This window comes from Tyto alba, unplaced genomic scaffold (genome assembly GCF_018691265.1).
Source record: "Tyto alba isolate M040663 unplaced genomic scaffold, T.alba_DEE_v4.0 Super-Scaffold_8, whole genome shotgun sequence".
In the NCBI taxonomy this organism is placed as follows: Eukaryota; Metazoa; Chordata; class Aves; order Strigiformes; family Tytonidae; genus Tyto; species Tyto alba.
In genome coordinates this window covers 3,393,084-3,410,655 of record NW_024881329.1, presented here as the reverse complement: position 1 = coordinate 3,410,655, position 17,572 = coordinate 3,393,084, and the positions used below count along the sequence as shown (strand labels likewise).

At 46.6% G+C, this 17,572-nt stretch overlaps 1 protein-coding gene across 1 annotated transcript in view; it reads right to left on the bottom strand.

The window, feature by feature from the left end:
* Nucleotides 1-2,401: 2,401 nt before the first annotated feature.
* The window catches only part of MRPL23 (mitochondrial ribosomal protein L23), a 65,723-nt gene continuing 50,552 nt past the window's right edge, over nt 2,402-17,572 (bottom strand). Inside the window, exon 9 of the transcript XR_006164630.1 lies at nt 2,402-3,155. The gene's annotated coding sequence lies outside the window, so the exon portion shown is untranslated. The remainder of the gene's footprint in view (nt 3,156-17,572) is intronic.

The window sequence follows — 17,572 nt, the reverse complement described above, 5'->3', positions numbered from 1 at the left end:
CAATGGGTGATGCTGTCTTACTCCATAGGTCGAGGATCCTCCCCAAAAAAAGAAACCATCAGGGCACAGAGCCACTGCCGTGATGCCTAAACTTAGCATCAGCCGCAGAAAAGGAAAGAAGCTGTGGCTGGGCTGTTTTTTATTCCCCTTTGATCCTTGCCTGACTCCCCAGGAGTCACCAGCAACCAGGAGTAATTTATAATAAGCTTTAGGCTGCTCTGATTTATTCTGGGAGCTGAAGCCAGGTGCAAGGAAGTTAAATAGCCAGCATTTCTTGGCTTTCATTGGGGGAGCAACACAGTAAACGTTACAAATCCCCAGTGTGGCATACTTTGGACTTTGCCTGCAGTGGGCAAAGAGAGCACATTAAGACAGCACATAAAAAGGGATCAGGCTTTTTGCAAGTAGGATGCACCAATCAATTTTGGCAAGTCCTTTTTCTAGCTGCAAATACTGACCCTGGAACAGCACTCAAATCATGCTGGAGCGTTAGCAACAGAAAAATGAAAAGCACCAAAAAATTAAGGACAGAAAAGAATACCTTTGATGACTTCCAAAAAGAAGACTAATAAGAGTTTTTTCCCCCATGTATCTTCAATTTCCTGAAATGACATGCAAAGAAATGGACAACCCAGAGTTTGTTTCAGAACACAGAACGGCAGAAGTTATTCATTATCAGTAGGACTGATTGGAAATTCAGCCGCCGGCTTGGCTTTTTCTTCCTCTTACAAATTGTTCACAAACTAATCCTAATTTTTCCCAAGTGAATCTACAACTTTCAGAAGTATAACCCTGCGGGTTAGGAAGTCCACAAACATAATGGGTCAGCAGTACCTAACTCCCTTTGACTTCTTTGAATAACTGAGCCTTCACCAGCCCATTGAACAAAACCAGCTGCTCTCGGAGTTACTCACATGCTTTCCAGTTGGATTTTCACTTTTTGCTATTCAGGGCATGTGACTGCTCATCTGCACTACATGGTTTGATTCTACAGCTCGACTGGATGACCAAAGGCTTTTAAAATAAGGGAACAAGCGAGGCTGAATGATGAAGAAGTCACTTACAGTTCACATTTTTTTGGACAAAACAAGCTTTTGTGCTAAAGTTTGCGAAGCCTTTTAGATTCATAAACATTTTCCCCACCACCCAAAGGTCATCCGCATACTCATAAATAACCAATAATATAACTCTTTGGAGACCAGCGAAGCCAAGTCAAACTGAGAGTTGGCCAACATGTCCACAATACTGTTTATTCCATTAGTGCACCAGACCCTGCACCGGAGCACTTGACTCTGCCCCTTCAAAATGAAATGAAAGAAATGAAAAAAATCAAACAGAAATCAAAATCCATCTGAATGAGTCAGAACACCACGTGATGACTGTCCCCTCGCAGACCACTCTGCGGCGTGTATTTCCACCAGTCTGTATATGAGATGTCAAACCATTCAGTCTATAAAACCACTTTATTATAAATACTAGCATCCTGTCCCAGTGGATTTGAGGATTTTTTTTTTTTTTTAAATTGAAGCCTAGCTCCATCAAAACAGCAATGTTACAATATTTCGGAAGCAAGTGGGTTTGATTCCAAGCATGCCAAAAGGCAGAGGGAGGGAGATAGCAAGGGGGAACAGCTAAATCTTTTCGCTTTCTGTCCTCAGCACCATTGCGAAATCTTTCTCCAAAACATAAGATTCAAGTCAAGTTGCCATGTTTTAAACAAACCACGGTGTGTTATTGTACTACACTTCTGAAACGGGGAATGTAGGTCAAGAACTTTTGGACCTCTCAGATTCTAAGGTATACAAACTCTGGCAGCGTTGCTATCTGCATTCTTTTATTTTTTTTCTTCTTTTCTTTTTCTTTTCTTTTCTTTTCTTTTCTTTTCTTTTCTTTTCTTTTCTTTTCTTTTCTTTTCTTTTCTTTTCTTTTCTTTTCTTTTCTTTTCTTTTCTTTTCTTTTCTTTTCTTTTCTTTTCTTTTCTTTTCTTTTCTTTTCTTTTCTTTTCTTTTTTCTTTTCTTTTCTTTTTTTTCTTTTCTCTTTTCTTCCCTTTCCTCCTCTTCTCTCTCCTCTCCTCCTCTCTCTTCTGCTCTTTCCTCTCCACTCTGTTCCTTTTCCCCTTCCCTTTCCTTTTCCCTTTCCTTCCATTACCCCTTCCCTTCCTTCTTCCCTTTTTCTCTCCCTATCCTATCCTAACACTGACAAACAGCTGCAAGATACAGCTTCAAATAAAACACTCTGAAAAGCTCCATTATGTTTATTGACACATTTTCCATTGTCAAGTTTTCATCCAGTGTGACACAAAACAAGTATTCAAAAAATGCATATAAGCATGCATAAATACATGCATGCACATACAGTATGTGAAAACACATGAAAAGTGTGTTTGCACGCATGTGCTTATGCTGACAGATATATATATTTTTTTTTTTTTTTCAGCCTTAGGGCAATTTACAGGCTGGATGCTGCAGGCTGGCTCTGTGCATTATGAACCTTGTCAGTATGAATTATGGGGGCAAGCGATCCTGCCAGCGGGTCATGGAACAGCAAGTGCGTAAAAAGGCAAGACTGTCCAAGTCCATGCAGTATCAGCTGGGGCTTGAAATGCGCTGCCAGACAGAGACCAAGATCAAGCTGCAGCCTTTAAGGCCAGGAGGAGCACGATGCCCATTTCTGCTGACCCCTTGCAAGGGCGTGAATTACAGATTTCCACCCAAGAATCCCAGCAACTTTTTCCCAGTAACTGAAAGTACAAAAGCACTTAAGCAGGTATTTAAAGTCAAGCTGTACCTCAGACCTTGTAACAGACTGCTCTTGGTTTCATTGAGCTGGCAGATCAGAGCCAGATCTTCTGCTGATTAAGCCTCTCTGATATTAACTGTGTGCTGGATTATCATTTAGACAAAGATCCAGGCATAATGCAGATACCCAGTACAGGGCTGATTGCTGGAGGGGAATGACTATGTCTTAGTAAATAGATGATAGGCTCTTCCTCTGACTTTCAAGGGTATTTTTCCTGGAAACCAATTTCTGATGTATCTTTACTCCAGCCAGTGAAAGATGAACACACTTCACTCAATATTTCAAAGCACTTGAACAGCATATGTTTGAGAGTTCAGCATAAATCTTCTCGGGCCCAAAGTTTGCACATGAAAGGCTGGAAAAAGCAGTAGAGAAAAACACCAAGGAAAGGTTAGCACAAGAAATAGAGCAGAGAGAGCAATCCAGATGAAAAAATACATTCACTCTATACAGTATTATACCCACAAAGGATGTTATATGCCAGGAGCTAGAAGCCCTGTGAGTGCCAAAATCCAGGTTATTCACACAGCAGCAACTGGTTCCCCTGAAAATGGTCGTTGTGACACAGCCAGTTTTTTCCACAGGACATCCCAGATCATTCTTCCCTGGTCCCCATCCAAGCCTGAATTTTTCTGCCTGTCTCCCACAGCCTGTCCTTGTTCTGCCTCTTTCTGTGCTGCTGCCTCCACAAGTGAGTTTCTTTTCCTCTTGGACTTGGTCTCTCCTGAATTTTGAACCTCTGCTTACCACCCTGACGTTCCTTGCCCTATCAACAGCCTCAGTTGCTTTTCCTTAACACATGTTCTCTCTAAGTCTCTTTTTTTCTTCCTATCCTTCCAGTTGCTTTCCTGGTACCAGCCTCCTCTTCCCTGCTGGCTTCCAGTAGCATTTCAAGTCCCAGACCTTCTGCCAGTCTTCACTTCCCTCTTTGTCTTCTCATGCCAGGTTTCTTGTGTCTAGCTGTTCCCTTTGCTGCTTTCTCCACCATGTTCAGCTCCCAGCAGTCCTCCTGCATTTGACATCTGGTTGCACACCTCCTCCCTCCTAGACACCAGCAGAACTGAAGCCACCAAGATTGCAGGAGGGACAGAATCTTTTTCACCTCCTCCTTAGCATCATGGTACCATGAGAGTCGTTAGGAAGGTTCACGGATGAAATACACCCTCTTGCTTTTGGGATAAGTGCCACAAAATGAACTATTCAAGTGGACTCATCAAAGCATTTACGAGACTCTCACCACCACCAGCAAACTGAGATGTTTTGTTTTTCTTTTCTCCAAAACATATAACACAGCTGAAAACAATCAGCTTTTCACAGGAACAGCAGCAGGCTCTTCCTCAACCTCAGAGGGTTGAACTCATCTGTCTAAAAATGAGGAGTCTACTTTAAACATTTTTTCTAAACTATCTCTGTCATTAACCTCCAGGGTGCAATTAGTTTCACTTCTATTAGGTACCTACTTTCAGATGGGCTCATTGAACATCCCCATCTTTCTCCAGAGAGGATGGAGGAAGCTCAGCTCAGACAAATTACCTGGAATGAACACCTAACAAACAGCCAGCATTGAAAATGAGGTGAACTCCAGCGACCTGTGGTTCCTCAGCAACATCTCAGCCTCTCATTCAGAAGAGGGAAATCAGGAGAGTACTCTCAGTGAAATGACAAAAAAAAAAAAAAAAAAAAAAGAATATTGTTTTTGTCTTTTTTCAAACGTGGAAAAAAAAAAATTTGTTTTTTCTCCTCATCTCATTCTTGGATATGGCTGAACCATTTCAGATGACATCATCCCAGGAAAAATCCAGCCCAAGACACGTGCGTGGCACCAAAAATGCCAGTGAGAACAGTTAGAGATTGGCAAAGTCATAAGCAACTGAATACAGGGTTTTACGATAGGAAGTGTTGAACAAATTCCTAAGAGGTACTAATCCCATCTACACCACAAGTAGGATAGAAGGAGGCAACTCTCCCTTGCCTTGATTTCAAATTGTTCTTCAATGCACAGTATGTCACCTCTGTTTCTCTTCAGAGAGAGGAGGTGGCGTGAAGATGGTTTTATCTTTCTTTAAATGACTGTCCCTTTTGAGGGGGAGAAAAGAGAGGGGGGAGGGAGAGCCACTAACACACTTGGAGTCCAGGTACAAGGAAAAATGTGCCTGAAAAGTGACTCCAAAGCCAAGAGCTTCACAGGATTCAACAGTTCTTCCAGCGCTATAGGATATACAGATACGTATCACTCAGTAACATTTTGCAGGCTCCAGACTCAGCTGCGTTATCGGGCAGGCTTTCCAGCAATTAATGATGGAGATGTCAAGTGTTTAAAACAGACCACAGTAACTCCTTCAACGCAGCCTGCAGTGGTGCACAGCACATCTGCGTACTTCAGCATGGAGAGAAGAGTCGGCTTTGTTTCTTGTATGAAGCTAAAAGATAGTAAGATCAAGGAAACGACATTACCCCTACTCTCTTCTGAGCTAAGTCAGTACGACAAGTAATGAAACACAGTGTTGCAGGCTCACCCCTGTCTTCAGCTTCACTGTGAGAGGAGTTCCAGCCTTAACCTCAGGTGCTTCGGTGGCGATGGGCTTACCAGATACTCAGCATTACTTTGGCCCATCATCAACACAGGCACTAGTCAGGTGAAGCCATGGGAAACCTACTACTAGAGACAATGAAAAAAAGAGAAAGAGCAAGAAAGACCCCACTTTGGTGTCATTCTGCACATGAAGATGGCACCAGGGATACCCCAGTAAAACACCCAGCCATAGTGGTGAGTCCCATCCATGTCAGCACTGGGCATCCACCTCTTGTTACCAGTAGGACATGGAAGAGAATAACTTACATACAATCTGGGAAACCCGTAACATGCTGGGCCCTTCTGGATGCTACCAGACAGCTTTATGCATGTCGCACCCGATCTTCACGTTCAGCTTCCAGCCTTCTTACCCCAACAACATCAACTGTAATTGGTCTCATTTAGTAGGAAGCCCTCCTCTACAAGAAGGGACACCCAACACCGTTACAGGGGAAGCTGAAGAGGCTGGGAAGTCCCTAGATTCTGACTGATGGCAGGTTTGAGGCACTTTTGCTCCACAATCACAGAGCAAGGGCAATGAGTGTGTGGCTGAAGGTCCTGAGAGCTGTGTTGGGTGAAAGCAGTAGGTGCCAGGAATGGGGGGCACCCACCAACAAGATAAGCTCGCAACCGGTGAAAAAGCCTTGGATATAGCCATTGCCAAGAAATCCCTTTTTGAGGAATAAACCTGTTCTGTTAGCCGCCTTCGCCTAGCAACCACAGCGCTACCCTCTGCGGCCGCTCTGAAGCGTTCACCTTGGAAGATGTGGCCTTTGACAATCAAAATACCAGACACTTCGGGTTTTATTGCAAGCTCTCCTGCCTTGGAAAGAGCTGATGAAGGTCCCACTGTGCTCCTGGGCCTGTGAGCTCCAAGACCTCATGCCTGTGGCTTGGTGGTACATAGGTCTGCCTATAGCAGCCACGCTCCTCCGCCTCGCCCCCCCTCCCCGCAATACCACAGCCCCTGGAGGAACCCTCTGACTCACGGCAGACACTTCTCCCATTTTTATTTTTTTTTTCCCCTCCTCTCTCGCTCTCTCTTTTCCCCTGCATAATTTGCTTGCTGCCATCCAGAAAAGGGCTTTTACCTCCCAGAAAACAGACAAGGCAGCTCCCAAGGGCTGCAAGCACAGGATGACTTGCCATCCCCATCTTGTCAACCAGTGACACAGCTCGGGATGGATTTTTGGGAGTGTGGGAATAGGGTGGAAATCAGGCACTTGGATGCCACAGTGATTCTTCAGACAGTGGGGCGAGCTCTTGTAGGCTATACCTGGGAGACACATGCAAGCGCACATGGTGGGATTTGGGAGTTGAGCAACACCACGCAGGAACAGGAGGAGGGTGCGACCGGATCGCGGCCTTCACGGCACCCCCCCAGGGCAGCACTGCCCCATCCCCTCCCCAGTTCTGATGGCCAATTTGCTCTCTGGCTTTGGGAGAGATGCAAAAGGGTTAGATCACCGCTACCTTGCTCAAAGACACTATTTGCTCACCTAAAAGTAAGCCCAGGTCTCCCTTCACCACGCTGTAGGTGATGCCTGGAAGGCACAAGAGCCACACGCCATGTCTATGTCCTGTTTGACATCTTCAAGCCTTCCAGTCCCAGCTCTGCTCTGGTTTTCACCTCCTCCTACACTTCTCTGCAAGGAATTGCCATTACCCAAGACCAGAGGGCTGTGGGAAAAGCCAACACACTCATTTTAAAAGGGGACGGTAATGTCTTTAAGTCTCTCTTTTTATTTCTTTTTTTTTTTTTTTGTGGTAATCACTCTGAACTCCCCTTTGTATGAACTACTTCACATTGCTGAAGTCAGGGGACCCTCTTCACCTCCCAGAAGCTGCGCAGCTGGCTCCTCACACCCACATTGGGGAAACTTGCCCAGTGGAATGGATGAAAACTCCGCAAGGGCAGAACTGTCACAAAGGGTGGGCACTCTCTGAGTCTTGCTGCCAAGCTCCATCATGCGTGTCACAGGGGCAAGTCACTGTCCTGAAGATCACCCCTTGCTTCTGTTCCATCAAGAGTGTATGATGAGCAGAAGGAGGTCTCCCCTCATCACAGTCCCTGACCTACCCTACTAGAGGAGCACGGGCTGAAAATGAGACTGTTGGGAGAGGACTAACTCCCCAGCCCTGCAGTGTGAACATCTGTACTGCAGGGAGGCTGTCCCTCCTCAACAACAACCACCAAAAAAAAAAAAAAGGGTCATTTTTCTTCTTCCCCCCTCTTCCCCCCCCTCCTTCCAGAAAGTCTTGGTTTCATCCCACTGTGGAACGAAAACAAATGCTCTAAACCGCAACATTTTTCACAAACCGGAATTTCTTGCAGTCTGGCCAGCCTTGGTGGATCAATACCAGGCATTTCTTTCCTCCTCTGCTCTGGCCTTTCCCTTCCAGCCTCCTCCCCCCCGCCCCACTCACCGAGGGGAGTAAGGGAGCCAGAGGTGTCGAACGGAGGAGTCGGGAACACTCCAGCTTGGTTTTAAAAGGGACAGAAAAAACACTGGCGTCAGTCGGAGGACCAGGGCAGGCGCTGAGACCTTGTTTTGGATTTCACAGAGGCTGTCCCTGGGGAGAGCTGTCTTTTTTTTTTTTTTTTCCCTCCTTTTTTTTTTTTTTCTTTTTTTTTTTTTTTCTAATGCATGGTTTTGTTTGTAAGTTAAAAGTCTCAGGATTTGCAGTCTTTGAAGCATGGTCAGCCTGCCAGATGGAATTAGTCAGTGCCTTTCGGTCGGAAATCCCAGGCAGATGAAGCGGGATGGAAGGACAGTGTTTTTCTCATTTACCAGGAAACCCTTTGTATCGACCCCCACAAATTCAGCCAGAGAACTCCCCAGGACCCCAAAAGCAGGCAGGACTGAAACGAGGAAGCAGAGGGCCAGACCTTTCACGTGCATAAATCGGTGTGGCACCACTGAAGTCTGTGGCCCCCAAGCAGATTTATACTGCTTAAGATCCAGCCCAGATGTTTTTGCTGGTACTTGCCTGAAGCTATAAGATGTCAGCAGAGTTTCCTCTGCTTAAAAGCAGTGCTGAATTTGGCTCTCCTCATCTCTGACTCATGCCATCTTTCCATCTCTTCCCACCATGGCCTGTCTCAAATCTTCCTATTCATGGACTCCTCAAGGTGAGCACTCCCTCTCCCAGGTGAACAGCCCCCTTCTTCCATATTCCTGAGTGGGTCTTTGCTTTCCTTCACATATGCCCTCACCCTGTGTCCAAGCTCAGGAACCCAAGTGCCATCTTTGAAGCTTTACCAATCTATCTATTTTCTCCTCTTTTCTTTTTCTTTCTCTCTTTCCCTTCACGGCTCCTCATGCCTCTGCTAAAAGCTTTGGGTCATTCCTCAGGCAGTCCCCTGACAAAATTACACTTGGAGAACATCCACGTATTTCCACATCATCCAAACTACCACCCAAGAGGAGAGTTAGTACCGCTTGTTCCAAACACGCAATGTATGGATGACAGCCCATCATAAAAACACAGAGTGACATCAGTAGATGTGGGAAGAGCTCACAAGTGCTAGATTGGAGCTGACAGCCTCCCTGCAAGAGACCGGTTCTATCTAATTACTCAGCGGCTGAGACCTCAACATCATTTCTCACGAGGGATGGAAGGGGCAGAGAGGCTTGCTGTGAAGTTGGTGCACAGTAGTGTTATCAAAGCAACTATGCAGACCCAGGCACAGAAACAGTCCATTTTACCTTCAGACTCTCCTAATCTGTCAGCAGCACAACGGTTACAGCAACGGGGAAGTCCAAGCAGCACACTGCTGAAGTGATCACGGTGCCCAAATACTTGAGGAAGGGACTAAACAAGGAGTGCTGGATCTCTGAGCAAAGTCTTTTTTAACAGGGTAAGCGGCAATATCTCAAGAGCAACAAGCACGAGGCAACAAGCATCTGCAATTTAGTACCGGCATTACATTAGTAACCGAACAACCAAAATCAAGGCCAGTTTTTGAAGCCTTCTTCAAAGGCCTTGTGGTCTGCAAAGGCAAAGGTAGATGGAGATGCAGAGAGGGGACATAATCATACTGCAGGTGGGTCTTAGCACCAGGAACCCAGGCTGCACGCTGTCGCCCTGGAGAGGCAGCATACCCAAGGGGTTAATGGCACGAATCTGGGAGAGCATTCAAGCAATGGGTGGAAGCCTCAAGATCTGGCCTGACAAACCCGTGGAAATTACTGCTTCAGGATTTTGGCTGAGCCAATATGGCGTAAAGTGAGTCCAAAAGGATTAGCACTCCAAATTAATGGAAGCACAAGGAGAGATACATAAAGCCCAGTCATCACCTGTGAAAATTGCAGGGAGACCAGTTTGCAACCAGACTGAAAATTGCATATGCTCACGTAAGACCGAGCAGGGTGTATCAGTTTCACTAGACTGCAGAATGCTTGGACTGCCAGCTGAAGCTAAAGAGGGATCTTCGTTTCTAATACAATATAGCTGGTACATATATCTAATACGATATATGAGTGAACTGGGTGTCCCCCTCCTAGAGAGCATGACTACTCTTCACAGAGGAGGCACACCATGGACCTGTCCTACCACAAAAACTTCCACATTCCTGAGCAGATAGGCAGAGGGGATATAGACACATAACAGCCCAGAAATCCTGAGACAGATGGTCTCTTCCCTCACCTCCTGATGGTGGTCCCTGTAGAAAAGACTCATCTTGCTACCATGTGAACCAGGATACTGCTCATCTCAAATAAGAAGAGCTCAAAGTGGTCACAGGGGCCTTCTCTATGACCGACAAGATCTTGCCTTGTCCTGGGTTTGAGGAACTTCAGTAACAGCCAATCACCAACAAACATCTCCACCATCATGCTAGCAGCATCCAGCCGGTGAGATAAATGCTGGCTATCTGCAGGGATGAACATCTTCCTTCCAGCTCCTATCACCCCCCACACCAGGTCCCCAGAACCCCCCTGGCACATCCACAGAGTAACACTGCCCTGTGATGACTAAATGCAGATCCAGCCAGATGAACACCCACACCACAAAGTCACCTGCACCCCTGGGAAGGTAAAAAACACTGCCAAAGAGCTCGGATCGACTCAGCCATTGCCAGCATCGTTCTTGCTATTGGTGAACACCACAAAAACCATTAGCAATCAAGACCAGTCAAAGCAAGCCAAACTTATTTCCACTGCTCAGAGAACCTGACAACTCAACAGCTCTGTCCACCTTATTCCATCAGGTCTATCCATGAGCTCAGGATGCTGTTTCTTCACTTCCTTGCTCCTCACCGTGCCTCCTCTAGGCCCCTGCTGTGCCATTGCTCAGGCCTGACTACTGGATCTCCAAATACTGAGTCCAAGCACAGACAACTGTCTTAAGAAACCTCAGTCTTTAAAGAAGCGAAAGCGTATCTCCAGAAGATGCAAGACTGTGCAGCTGACAGCTGGGCTATTTGCTACTACAGGAGTCATCTCTGAGTCTTGCTCGACTGAGCAAGCCATGCATGCTCAGGTTGGATAGAGCAGAAGCTGGACTCTTGCCTTTTGACTACATCCTTTTTGCTCAGAAAGATGCGCCACTGTAGGGTGCAGCGTTCGGCTCTCACCCGCCTCACACCTTCCCTGCAGCCTCCCAAACAGCCTGGTGCTCCCCACACAAGGAGTTCACATGCACGTGCTGGGGAGAACCATGGCCGGGCAGGGGCTTCCCTCACCAGAGGGGCCCACGTGGGCTACGTTTCATCGCCACAAACAGAAGGGGACCAGGGAGAGCCGTGGTGATTTAATTTACTGGAGATCTGGCCCCATGATGTGCTACTTTGTGATATTTAAGGGATGCTATGAAGCTGCCAACATGGCCCAGGGCTGGGCAAAATATGAGTAACCCTGGTTTAGAGGAAGAGGCAACGAAAGAAGCTAAGAGAGGTCTGAAACCAGGAAAACAGGCTTGTTTATGAAGCCAAAAAGAGAGTGCAGCATATTCCAAGGCCAAGGGAATTTTTCTCGCAAGGTTACTTTGCCTTGGCTACCTGGCCACTCTCACATAAACAATGGAGACACACCAAGAAAGCAAGGAGACTTCACAGAGGTTATAAAAATATCACTTGTGTAATTAGACTGAATCAAAACTCATGACTTTCTGGTTGGAAGGAATGCATGTATTTCCCCTCTCGTTTCTTTTTCTCCTCTTTTTTTTTTTTTTTTTTTTTTTTTCCTCATAAAAATCTAGATAAACAAAAGCCCTAGGATATTGGATGGTTCCTTGCATATTGTTTTAAAAGCAGAAACAACAACAGCAGCAACCACCGTGGCGAGGAGGAGCGTCTGCGATTGGCGCGGCGCGGCCCCTGTTTTTCCCCGTTCGCAGGAGCTGTTCTCGCCCTTGCTCTGCCCCACACAACGTTCGTCCGTGTGTCCCGTCCCAGGACACGGTGGGGCACCGTCCTGTTGTTAAGTGCCTCCTCGTTCTTCCCACCGCCACGGCACTGCGTTGTCAGGGGGTCACATAAATAACTGCGGGAAATTGGATTTACATTCCTACCTCTCTCTTCGGCTTCCCGGGCGATTCGCTTACTGCCTCCTTGTAGACAGATAACTGAAAACAGGAGAGGGGAAACCAGCACTTTAGACGCCCTTGCCTACCATGACTAGTTCATGACCCCTGCAAGGCAGGGGCTGCGTGCTGCCGAGCACAAGGAGCCCACCGGCCTGCGAGACGCTGCTTGCAATATCACCCCCCACACCCCCACATTCATGATAGCCACTAACATTCACGCACTTCGTAAAATCCTTTGGATAAAAAGCACGAGTGTTGCCAGCTTTCAGCTTTCAAAAGTGTTGTGTGTGGCCCTAGAACAGAATGATATAGGCTTCAAAATAATAAGACTTAACCAACCCAAAAGTATTTGGAGTATTTTTCATCTGTTTTCTCATTTGGACCCTCGAGGCTTCATATTTTCAAGTGAAGTTGTTTTCTTCCAGGATCAAGAGAGCTGGAAATGCTAGTTTAAAAAAATAAAAATAAATAGAAAGCTGAGAATCTCATTCAGCCTCTTGATTCCAGGAGCTCAAATAAAGACCACAAGTCTCAAATAAAATCCACAAACATCACAAGTTTCACGATGATATTCACCAAGAGATGCCAGCATTCAGAAGCACGAAATGATAATTCCCACCTCGTTGGATCTGGTTTTGTTTTCTTTTTCTCACCTCAGGTTCTGCGGCTCTTTTTCTCTTCCTATAGGGACTCTACTTCTGGGCAAACAAAACAATTTCTTACCATACAGCAGAGGGTGTAATCCTATGTATCTGTCAATTGTTTTTAAAATTCTTCAGTCCTGGAGGTTTCAGGAAAACCAGTGGTTCAAGAGAAGGAAAAAAACTCAAGTAATTGTCTTAGTGAGAAAAGCTGAATCAAGAGTCCTACATTTATCTCTTCTGTTAGTTTACTACTGCTCAGTCAGCTCTTGTGTGCCCCCAAGCTTCTCTCTCCTAAGCCAGCAGATGATGGATATAGGGACAGGGGACTGGAGAGCAGACTCATAGAAAATGAAGAGACTCTGAGAGGGAGGAACTGGGGGCTCAGTACCATCTTTGGGGGCTCAAAACAAGACAGTGGGTTTAGCGGGAAGTGTCAGGACTCTCAGCCCTGCACAGGAGATCTTTTTACTTCTTGCTTTTTTTATTTTTTGCCAGACCATCATAGATAAGGAGGAAAAACCCCAAAAGAACCCACATTTGGAACAAAGACCTTCCTTTGTTTCAGTCATCAGAGCAGCAAAAAATCTCCTCTGTTAGAAAAGGACTTAGAAAAACGGTGACTCCTACCTCCCTTATACACACTTTAAACACAGGTCCTAAACACACTCTAAAATCATGCTATGTTACTTCAGGGCACATTTGGCAGTATACAGAGGCTCACAGGTAAAGGAACCCCACTGAGAGGGACAGAGAGACACACATTTCAGTTGGGTGACTCTATATAGACATATCATCGCTGCCTTCTAGAGGTGAAACCAAGAAAAGATAGCAGGGTGACACACTGTCTCCAACTATTCAAATACAGGCAGCTTTAACTGCTCTCAAAAGGTGTTGATCCAACGAAAACATGAAATAGAAGTCAATGGATCTGAGTGGAAAATATTATAGCAGTCAAATAGGCTGCTCCAATAACACTACCTCTACCCACAGGTATGTTTGAAGGGGATGGGGAGAGAAGGGAAAAAGAGAGAAGGTTCTGTGCTGAATATCTGAAAAGTTTGGGCTTGTTTGGGGATGAGGGCTTTTTTCTTCAGAAATCCCACCCACTACTAGGGAGCTGCACAAGTCCCAGAATACCAGAGACTGACGGGTGATGGAAATATCCATCACAAACTGCTACAGCCAGCCACAGGGCCTTCCCATAAATCACTGCAAACTCAAATTACGGTCATTAACATAGAACAAGGTCATGGCCCAACCATTTCTAAATGCTGACGGGAGACCTGCGACGAGTAGTCGTGCAGCACCACCCCTTGCCGCAGGTTACCTATGCCCACCAACCTCCAGCCTCCCACCACGGGGCAACACCCTGGGTAAGACAATCATGTGCAAAAACTTCTGTTGCTCCACAAACAAATCAGAACGAGTTTTGGGCCTAAAACCTAGGTTCACAGGCTCTCTCATTCCAAGGAGCAACAAAATCAGTTTTGCAACCTGTAGAAGTCCCCCTCTTTCTAATACCCTCGCGCACACACTTGCACAGAGACATCCACACCAAGCTAGGCAACCCCCAGCCCACGCCACGTGTTTGCATGAAATGGCCAAAGAACAGCCATGCGACAACCTCCTGGATCCACTGGCCAGCAGGGATGGCTAAGAGACCCTTCACAAGAAGCTCTGCTTGTGCAGCAAAGGAAGCACAGCTGCTGTGGCAATGGCATTTTAGTAGGTTGGATCCGAGTCTGAAAAACAAGGCTCCATCTTGCCTTGACCCACCCTTGCCTGGAGGGTTAGCAATTCAGGAAAGACCTTGTAGTACAAAGCTGCGCTAGTTGTGCCACACATCTGCTCTGTTATCTCAACACGTGGACAGCTCCCGCTACTACGATCCATCCCTTATTTTTACATGCACCAAAATACACCAAATTCCTTCCTTCCCCCTTAGAAATCCAGCGCTGGCCTAGCTCGCCACCTCCCTGTTGGACAGCTCAGTCACGCCGAGTTCATCCCGCCCATACTGGTGAGAGATGAAACCAGATCCTGGGGCTCCATGGCCGAAAGCTGGTCCCCTTCCAGGTCCCTGAGAAATCCTTTGTGGTTGCAGGGACGTCACTGCTGAGGTGGGCTCTACCTCAGAACGAGGAGGGCTGCCTCTGGTTGTTATTAGCTGTACTGAGGATTCAAAGGACAGGGAGGCATCAAGCCAGCATCTACTCCAAAATGCAGTGATCCTACATTCGCAGAACATGCATCTGGCCTTCATTAATTCTTAAATGGTCCAACGTGGGTAGAGGAATCAGAGTTGGGGGGGCAAAGGGAGCTAGCGCACTGTGCACTGTACAGGGTGGCCACAGGGGACACGTTCAGGCAACAGGCTGTTTTGTTTTGAGGATGTTTCTGATCAGGGAGCTTCTTATCCACATTGTAGCATTAGTGGGACCGTGCATAGTCCTAGGCACATGTGTGGGACAGATGGTCTCCAGCAAGAGCTTGGCCTTGCAATTTCTCATGATGGTCATCACAAACCTTCGGATGATAGCCCGAGGGAGCAGGCCAAGAAAGGACACTGGAAGTTCAGCCATTAAATTTCACCCCGCCAAAAGGAGGCACCGGAGTTACCCTTCAAGAGCTGATCTTGGAGCACGGGTAGGCTGGAGAAATAAGGTGTCAACGTTCACCCTTTCTCTCCACTTGGCTAGAGACATCATCATCTTCTCCCCGTGGCCATGAGAGTAAACAGGTGGTTGAGCAAACACGCTACAAAGGTCTAGGTTTCCTCCAGGAGGGAAGAGCATCCCCTACCTTGAGGACACAGGGGTGGTAGATTGAAAGAGAACTTCAGTCTGGCTCACGAGGATCAGAGTCCATCTGCGAGCGTGGCTATGAGTGTACATCGAAGGGTGATTCAGCATGTATGAGTATCTAGATAGGTGGGTCGCTGAGCACGCAGCTGAGTGTGCTTGTGTAGGCAGCAAAGCACATGGCAGAACAACAGGACGCAGCCAGCCTGTGGATAAACAAGTGTGTCAGAAGTGAAAGGACTCAGCAGGGCAGAGGGCTTGTTCAGAGGAACAAGTCAAGAATTGTGCCAACTTCTGTCTTCCATTAAACCTGGGACATCCCATCACATCGCTGGGGCACGACAGCATGTGGCTATTGGAGGGAGAAGTGGCCAACAGCCCCTATCTCCTGCGTGGCATCAGATGGAGACAATTGCATGGTTTGGTGCTCAGAAATGGGGCAGACCTTGGGCTGACCTGACCTCTAAATGAGCAGAATGGGAGCTGCAGGAAATGATGCTGTAAACAGGAAGGCATGAGATAAATAAGAGATGGGGAGGAAAAATATCTATTTAAAGTGGCAGATGCATTTTAGCTCCATTTCTCCTCTTCTGCTCAGCTAGAAATTAAGGCTCCCACCCTCTTCTGCTCGCCTGCCAAGACAGCATACACTTACCACTTACAACTCTTTCCTAACCGATGCAAAGCTTGCTGCGTTAACACCACTGCTGAGGCTGTCCAGAAAACCGAGGAAAACATATCTACATGCTCCAATCAACCTGAAGGAAAAGACTGGGTATGAGTTTTCCAGCTAGCTCCTGCCTTAGGTGAGCCAAAGCTGTTACATACAACATGACAATGCCCAATGATCTCTCCACATCCTCAAGTGGAGGTTGGGCTAGATGCTGCACAATCATGTGATGTAAGACGGTGCCTCTTCCTAAAGCATTTGGGGTGGTTAGAGGCAACGAGATACATCAGGGAGTAGTGACCAACTCCAAGTGATGTAGTGTAGTGGAACAGAAGGGACAAGAGGGAACAAGTCCTCTTTTAGCTCCATCCAGGGCTTGGTGTCTCTAGGAACTGAACCTTGCTCAGCATCAGTCCAACCTCAACTTCTGCAAACTCCGGACTGTGCCCTTTAGGGGCATTACTCCTTCCCAGTGGTCTCAGGACAGGGATCAGACTTTAGCTTCTGCAGCCTAATTTTAAGCCACTTTAAACAGAGAAAATCTACATTTAGGTATTAGACCTCCACAGTTCTGTGCTCCCACGCCCAAGTCACAAACACACACTTTTCCCATTCTGATGCACTAACAACCAGTAAAAAAAAAAGAGCGGGAATCTTTTGGTCAGCATAAGCATTTTTTTTGCATTCTCAGAACTGGATGTTCCTTGACTAGGATGAGATTTTAGCCCTGAAATTTCTGATGGCTCCTGTTGGCAATTACCATTCCCTTTATGCAGCTCTCCCCTGATCTCTTTTATGAGGGAAGGGGCAGAAGGCTGTGCTCCACATTTCCCAGAGCAAAATACAGAACTGTCCCAGGACAGTTCCTGTATGGAAGGGATCAGCCCCATTTATCTGGGAGAAAAAAAAAAAAAAAAAAAAAAAATTAAAAACCAAACCAAACCAACTCAGTTCTGTTACAGAAACCCAGTTAAGTAGACAAGCTAAACAAAATACAATTAGGTTTCCTTTGGCCAGCCTGGAACATATGGTATTCGTCAGCCAGTCGTGTTCCTCTCTCGATTCTGGCAGCAGATAGCTAACTTGTTCCAAGCACTAAGAAAGCTCCTGGAAAGTCAGCATGCTGAGCAAACTTTTGGAGGGGGGCTAGCTGGGAATATAATAGCTCACACAGACACAGATTTGACAGCATTTCTTCCACATTGTTCAGCGTGGCTCTAGGTTACAGTGCCTCTGGCTTTAGTACATTCCTGGTTCACATCGTTCCCTGTGGTATTGCATCTGTAAGTCCTCACTTGCTAAGCACACACACACGCGGTTCTGGGACTGAGGGCTCCTACCAAGTAGGCAGACAAAGGTGTGGAAGGAAGAGAGGTTCCTGAGGATTTGGGCTCATAAAGAAATCCTAAAAGGCAAATTGCACCAGTGAGCAGCGCAGCAAGGCCTTCATTATGTTACCTTTCGGAGGCGGGCCTAAAATGGCTGCTGCCATCCCAGAACGGACCGGCGAGCAGTTCCCCAGCAAGAAAATGGCAATAAGTACCACGGTGTCATGGA